This window comes from Nicotiana sylvestris, chromosome 2, assembly GCF_000393655.2.
Source record: "Nicotiana sylvestris chromosome 2, ASM39365v2, whole genome shotgun sequence".
Taxonomy (NCBI): Eukaryota; Viridiplantae; Streptophyta; class Magnoliopsida; order Solanales; family Solanaceae; genus Nicotiana; species Nicotiana sylvestris.
The window spans coordinates 212,007,561-212,016,178 of NC_091058.1; positions in this window are offsets into that span (position 1 = coordinate 212,007,561).

Sequence of the window (8,618 nt, forward strand, 5' to 3'; positions counted from 1 at the left end):
CTGAAGCCCTTGATAGAGTTGCTCAGGACTTGAAGGCTGCAAAAATTACTGTGGTTGATCAAGCTTTACCTGGAACTTCTAAAGGTTCAGCATTTGTACCTGGGATGATGAATGACAGTGCTTTAGCTGCAGCTGTTCGGACAATGTTTGCCAAGAATAATGCAGCAGTAACATTGATAAGACAAGTTGACAAAGCTGAAAGACGATTAGCTACTGTAGGTTCACAATTGGAGGCTAATGTTGCATTGAATGCAACTGGTAATCGTCCTACTACTGGGGTTATTAAAGCTACTGCTGCACATGTTGATCTAACTGAAAAAACAGCTCAGTTAATAGATACTGCTATGCAAGATGAGGAGCAGGAACTTGAAGATGTTGATGTTGTGAGAAGTGCAGATGCTACAAGTTTGAAGGCAGGTGCTGGGCTCTTTAATGAAGAGGTTATGACTTCTGTTGCTGGGGTTATTGACAATTCAAATACAACACATGCTTCAGCTCCTATCGTGCCACTAGATGAGGTGTTAAAATTGGACAAGGGGCTGCTTAAACAATCCAAACATGTTCACGCCTCCACTATCTCTACAAGAATGCACCTAGATACTGCTGGTGCAATGCAGGCCGATGTTGATCGAGGAAAAAATGTTTTGGCACATGGTCATCAAATTTCTGCGGGGCAAGATAAAATAGGTGTAGGGGCAGTAGGTACTACAAAGAGTAACAACTGGAAAGTGGTGAACAAATCACCTAGCAAGAAGCAAACTCCAATGCTTCAAAATCAGATTGTACCATCAAAGGCTATTGGAGTTTCGAACTCTTTCGATGCTTTGGTGAATGAGGGTGAGCATGTTAATGAGGAACAATAGATGGGGTACGAGATATGACCAGATGCTGGAAAAACTAATTTTACAGGTAGTGAAAAGGAGCAGAAAAATGAAGCGGACAGTGTTCGCCTTGAGATCGCATCTGGTGGTAATCACAATGGTGAGACAAGTCAAATTCATGCTACAGATACGCCAACGCTACATATTTCTAATTCGGAGCTTGATAAAATGGTAAACGATGTCGTGGCAGCTATGATGATGAACACAACCCCAAAAATTTGCCAACTACAATATCCAGGTAGTAGCAAACAACAACTTGCCAAGAACACAGGTGGTCGACTTATTGTGTCGAAGGACATTGTTCCTGATGTGCAAAAGGCGATGGAAATTAAATCCAAGCTCTGGGATGACCAGCGTGAGTATGATGATGAAGAAGATTGTGGTATTGATTTTGCTGGATACTCATCTGAAGAGGCAGATCATGAGGTTGATCAGGAGAGTGCAGGTGAAGAACTTGATTCAATAACACTGCCTAAACCAGATGGTATACCAAACACGAGCCACAAAAGCATGTTGAATCTCAACGCTCCAGCTTTCATTCCCAGGTACTCTCCAGTTGCTGCTCTAAAAGTTAAGGATGCAGTAGCTGGAAACATAGTTCAAAATGCAGCCACACCTAGTAACCAGATTGATCCAGCTGGTCGAAAGTATGGGCATCAGCAGCTGAATGCAAACACCTCAGGAGCTATAGTCACACTTCCAACTGGTGGACAACAGCAGCAGGATACAACGCCACCAGCTATCACTTTGCAGGATGGAAAGTTGCTTGATGCATTGCAGCAGCAGAATGAAAACAATGCAGGAGCAGCAGTAACTTCTTCAACTGCTAGACAACAACAATTATCTATAAGGGCACCTGTTATCACGATGGACGACAGAAAGCTACTTGATGCAATGGTAAGTTCTAAGCCCCTAAATTCTCTAAATACAAATCAAGTTGGTAGCACTGGGCGTGGGGATTGGACCAGCAACCAGGTGAAAGGCACAAAACAAAGTCAAAACAAGGCAACTATAGTTAACAGACAAGATGGAAATGGTTTAATGGCACAAGAATTTTTACAAGACATGCCAGATCCAGTATCTGTGGGTAGAGATATGTATGAGGAAGGAGAAGAAGATGCAGTTTTGAAAGAATGCCGCGCACATGCAGCAAGAAAAGGTGATTTATCACCTATGCATAGCGGAAAAAATAGGAAATCTCATACAAGGAAAAATAGTTGGGACGACAAGGTTAGTAATTTTTTAAGTGTTAGGCGACTTCCAATGAGAGTTGCCAAAAAAAAGCAGGCTGCCCCAACTACATCAACGAGGTCCAACCGTTCAAAAAAGAAAGGATGATTTTTGAATACATTTTGAACACGGTTGAGGAAAACAACAAAGAATTACAAATTGAAGATTTTACAAGTTTGCAAAAGAAGGGACATGAACCAAATTGGTACTTCATTCTATTATACCACTTTATTAGTATTCTCATTTGTAATATCATCACATAGTATGTTATAAACTCCGTGATAATCATTGAATATTTGGTACTCTCCAGTTCTTATTTTTTACATGCGTGCTAGTAGGTGAGGCATTTTCTCTGCCTCAATAGGATTAGTAGGGTAAGGTTTAGCCCGTTTTGAGTTGCCTTGGTACTATGCCTTTGGAAAAATATCCACATGGCTATGAGATTATATGCCCTCGTGAGACTTTGCCGGCAGCTACACCATGAATCCTCTACATGAGGCTGCCATCATAAGGCAATGTGAGGCGCAGAGGAGTGATTATATAGCCAAGGCATATGGGTAACAATACCGGTGCTATTGTCCCCCTTATTTGTACTGTTTCTAATTGTTGTATTTTTCTTTTCTTTCATTAATAAAAAATTAACCCTAGGCGCTTGCCTAGCGGATTGCCAAAAAAAAAGCTTAGGGAACTTACCCAACTGATATCCTTTGATTCCTCTCGAAATCCTATGCCTTAGCCTCTTTCCTGGCTTCAAAATGGAGTATTTTGCAAAAATTCGCGAAGAAAGTAATATATACCTTCTGGCCAGGGATTTTCGCATCTGCGATCCCATAACCGCTTCTGGAGCCATCCAACCGCTTCTGCGATTTTTCATTAACTCAACCTGAAATCCGCATCTGCGATATATCAGTCGCACCTGCGGCTTCGCAAGTTCGGTCAAATAATCGCTTCTGCGGTTTCCTGACTCCCCAACTAAATTCTGCTTCTGCAGTTTCTTTCCCTGCATCTGCGTGATCGCACTTGCGGTCCCCAATCCGCAGGTGCGGAAATACCAGAAGCAGAAAATTTCTGCAGCTTCAACAATATCTCAACTCCCCGTCATCCATCCGAAATCACCCCGAGGCCCCGGGGACCTCAACCAAAAACACAAACATATCCTAATACCTTATTCAAACTTGTTCCAATCATCAAACACCTCAAACAACATCAAATCACCCAAAACACATCGGATTCAAGCCAAACTTTCTAAAATCTTCCGAATTTCGCTTTTGATAAAAAACCCAACCAAACAATGTCCGAATGACCTGAAATTTTGTACGCGCATCCCAAATGACTCAACGGAACTACTACAACTCTCGAGCTCGAACCAACCAACTGTAGATCTACACCGCTTCCTATACAAAGCCTCATATGGAGCCATCTGAATACTCGATTGGTAGCTATTGTTATAAGCAAACTCTGCAAGCGGCAGAAACTGATACTATGATCTTCCAAAATCAATGACACAAGCACGTAACATGTCTTTCAATATCTGAATAGTGCGCTCGGACTGCCCGTCCGTCTGAATGTGAAAAGTTGTGCTCAACTCAACCTGAGTACCCAACTCTCACTGCACAGACCTCCAAAACTGCGAAGTAAACTGAGTACCCCTATCTGAAATGATGGAAACTAGGACACCATGCAACCGAACAATCTCCCGGATATAGATCTCTGCTAACCGCTCTAAAGAATATGTAGTACACACAGGAATGAAGTGTGCGGACTTGGTCAGCCGATCCACAATCACCCAAATAGCATCGAACTTTCTCAAAGTCCGTGGAAGTCAAACAACAAAGTCCTCAGTGATCATCTCCCACTTCCACTCAGGAATATCTATCCGCTTAAGCAAGCCACCTAGTCTCTGATGCTCATATTTCACCTCCAGACAATTGAGACACCGAGCTACAAATCCCACAATGTCTTTCTTCATTCTTCTCCACCAATGATGGTGTCTCAGATCCTGATACATCTTTGCGGCAGGAGGATGAATGAAATACCACGAGCTATGGGCCTCCTCCATAATCAACGCCCGAAGCTCATCTACATTGGGCACACATATCCGGCCATGCATCCTCAACACCCCATCATCACCAACGGTCACATCTATGGCATCATTATGCTGAACTCTATCCTTCAGGACAAGCAAATGCGGATCATCATACTGGCGCTCTCTGATGCGATCATATAAGGAAGACTGAGAAACCACGCAAGCCAATACCCGACTGAGCTCCGAAATATCTAACCTCATGAACAGATTGGCCAAGGCCTGAACATCAACTGCAAGGGGTCTCTCCCCAATTGGAATATATGCCAAACTTCCCATACTCACCGCCTTTCGGCTCAAAGCATCGGTCACCACATTGGCCTTCCCCGGATGGTACAATATAGTGATATCATAATCCTTAAGCAACTCCAACCACCTCCGCTGCCTCAAATTGAGATCTTTCTATTTGAACAAGTGCTGGAGGCTACGATGATCAGTAAACACCACACAAGACACACCATACAAGTAATGCCTCCAAATCTTCAATGCGTGAACTATGGTAGCCAACTCCAAATCATGAACAGGATAGTTCTTCTCATGGGGCTTCAACTGACGAGAAGCATAAGCAATAACTCCACCCTCCTGCATCAAAACACAACCAATACTAACTCTCGAAACATCATAATACACGGTATATGAACCTGAAGCCGATGTCAAAACTAACACTAGAGTTGTGGTCAAAGCTGTCTTGAGCTTCTTAAAGCTCTCCTCACACTCGTCCGACCATACAAATGAAGCACTCTTCTGAGTCAACTTGGTCAAGGGCGATGTGATAGATGAGAATCCCTGAACAAAACAACGATAATAACCCGCCAATTCAAGAAAGCTGCGAATCTCTATGGTCGAGGACGGTCTAGGCCAACTCTGAACCGCCTCTATCTTCTTCGGATCAATCTGAATACCCTCGTTGGACACCACGTGCCCCAAGAAAGACACAGAACTGAGCCAAAACTCACACTTGGAGAATTTTGCATAAAGTTTCTCCTCCCTCAATCTCTACAACACAACTCTCAGATGCTCCGCATGCTCCTCCTGACTATACGAATACACCAGAATATCATCAATGAAGACTATGACAAATGAAATGAGATAAAGTCGGAACACATTGTTCATCAAATGCATGAACGCTGCTGGGGCATTGGTCAGCTCAAAAGACATCACCAAGAACTCATAATGACCATATCGGGTCCTGAAAGCTGTCTTAAGAATAACTGAGTCCCTTATCTTCAACTGGTGATAACCTGAACGGAGATCAATCTTGGAGAACGCTCTCTCTCCCTGAATCTGGTCGATAAATCATCAATGCGAGGCGAATGATACTTGTTCTTAGTTGTTACTTTGTTCAATTGCCTATAATCAATGCACATTCTCATAGTGCCATCCTTCTTTTTCACAAATAGAGCCGGCGCACCCCAAGATGACATACTAGGCCGAATAAACCCTTTATCAAGGAGTTCCTGAAGCTGTTCTTTTAATTACTTCAACTCCGCTGGTGTCATACGATACGACGGAATAGAAATGCGCTGATTGCACGGCACCAGGTCAATACCAAAATCAATATCCTTGTCTGGTGGCATGCCCAACAGGTCTACAGGAAACACATCAGAAAAATTCCTCATAATTGGAACAGAATCAATATTGGGAGTCTCAGCTCCGATATCCCTCACAAAGGCTAGATACGAAAGACACCCCTTCCCAACCATACACTGGGCTTTCAAGAATGAGATCACTCTACTAGGAACATAATCAGTCACACCTCGCCACTCAATTCGTGGCACACCCGGTATAACCAATGTGACCGTCTTAGCATGATAGTCCAGAATAACACGACACGGAGATAACCAGTCTGTGCCTAAAATGACATCAAAATCTACCATACATAATAATAAAATATCCACATTGGTCTCCAGACTCCCAATAGTTACCACACACGATCGGTACACACGGTTTACGATAACAGTATCGCCCACTAGAGTAGATACATGAATATGTGAAATAAGAGACTCACGGGGCGTATCCAGATAATGGGCAAAGTATGATGACACATAAGAAAAGGTATAACCATGATCAAATAATACAGAGTCATCTCTGTGGCAGACTGAAACAATACCTGAAATCACGGTATCTGAAGCAGCAACATCTGGTCTACCCGGAAGAGCATAGAAACGGGCCTGACCACTACCTGATCGACCTCCCCCTCTAGGGCGACCCCTGGCTGACATACCTCCGCCCCTAGTTGGCTGGGCGGGTGGTGAAGTAACTGGAACAGAAGTCGAGGGTTGGCCCCTCTGCTGAGACTAGCCATCATGAAGACGAGGACAGTGCCTCCTCATATGCCCGAACTCTCCACACTCATAACAACTCCCCGGTGCTGGAGATGGGGACTGAAGGGAACCCCTGGCACCGGAATGACCAGTAGAAGGGCCTGGCATGGAGGAACCCTGCACTGATGGAGCACGGAATGAACTCTGGGCTAGGATGGCATTGAGTGATGAGGAACCATGACCAGATGATGCCCCACGATACCTTGGCGAGCTGAATAAGCCTGTATGAAGTGACGGCCTCTACCCTGCTAGAACTGACCCCTCGAAGGAGCACCACTAAAGCTTCCAGATCCCCGAGGCCTCTTGGCCTTCCTCTCCTCTCGCTCATGGCAGCGAACCGACTCAATCTCACGGGCGATGTCAACAACCTCCTTGAAAGTAGCACCTGTCACCCTCTCCCTAGTCGTGAGAATCCGAAGCTGATATGTGAGACCATAAACAAACCTCATAATCCTCTCTCGATCTATGGGAACCAACCAAACTGTATGACGGTCTAACTCGGAGAACCACATCTCATACTGCATCACAGTCATCTCTCCCTGACGCAACTACTCAAACTGTTTGCGCAGCTCCTCTCGGCGAGACTGTGACACATACTTCTCCAGAAAGAGAAAGAGAACTGCTGTCAAGTAAGGGGCACTGCACCAACAGGCCTACGCCTCTCATACGCCTCCCACCAAGTGATGGCAGCCCCGAAAAACTGAAAGGTGGTAAAAGCTACACCACTAGTCTTTAGAATCCCCGTTGTACGAAGCATTCTATGGCACTTATCCAAGATCCCCTGGGCATCCTTGCCCTCTACACCGCTAAAAGTCGGAGGCTGGAGACTACCAAACCTCTCTAGTCGACGCTACTTGTCGTCCGGCATAACTGGTACTACAAACTCCTATGTTGGTACAGCCGGCTGGGCTGGAGGTACCCCCCAGTATCTGGAGTCCCTGCACAACCTACTTAGGTGTGCGAGCAACGAGAGTCTAGGTGCCTCCCCCAGCCTGAGAAGTAGTGGCGGTCGTAGTAATTGAAACCGCCTGAGCCAAACTGGTACACACTGATAAGATCTGAGCTAAAGCCTCCTTAAGGCCTAGAATCACAATGGGCACAACTGGTGCCTGAGCTGGTGCTGCTGTAGCATCCACAATTGGGACCTGATCCTGAATTGGGGCAACTGGAGGGTCTGCAGGTGCTGCCATAGCTGCTCTGCCCCTACCACATCCTTGGCCTCTGGTGGCCCCAACTGGTGGAACTGGTGGTCGTCCACCCTACCCGGTAGCACGTGTCTTCACCATCTGTGAGAGAATGGAATAGCAGAAGTTTAGTATTCGGATCAACAAGTTCGCATGGCAAGAATTTCAAGAATATGAAGATTTTCCTAAAGGTTCTGCAACCTCTCGAGGATAAATACAGACGTTTCCATACCGATCCGGGAGACTCTACTAAACCAGCCCATGACTTGCGAGACCTATGTAACCTATGCTCTAATACCAACTTGTCACGACCCCAAATACTCGGTCGTGATGGCGCCTATCACATTACTAGGCAAGCCAACCCAAACCATCAATCACATCAAATTTCTCTTATAAAACCATTTTTCCAACATAGGTTTAAATACTAGTTTTCATAAGAAGTGTTTAAAACAGCTAAAATAATGCGGAAAACAAATAAAACATAAGACAACACAGTTCAAACATCTAGTGTCACGAAGTCTAGAGCCTCTAGATATACAAATCTGACTGTCTAAGACATAACAAGTCTAAAATGCGGGAAAACCAGGATAAGAGGAAGAAAGCAGGGCTGCGGACGCCATAAAGCTACCTTGCAATCTCCGGCAAACTCTGACAATGCTGGGGACTCTCACTCTGCTGCTCGGGCACCTGGATCTGCACACAAGGTGCATGGAGTAACGTGAGTACGCCAAAACAGTAAGTAACTAAGGTAAATAAGGTCTGAAAGCAGTGACGAGCAGTTAAAAATCATATAATTTACTAAACAACATAATAACAGATCAACTCCACAGTTTAAAACCAGTTTCGTCATAAGATCTTCAGTTTCAGTTTTAAATACTTGAAATCATATACTTAGCAATTTTTCAATAGAGACTTA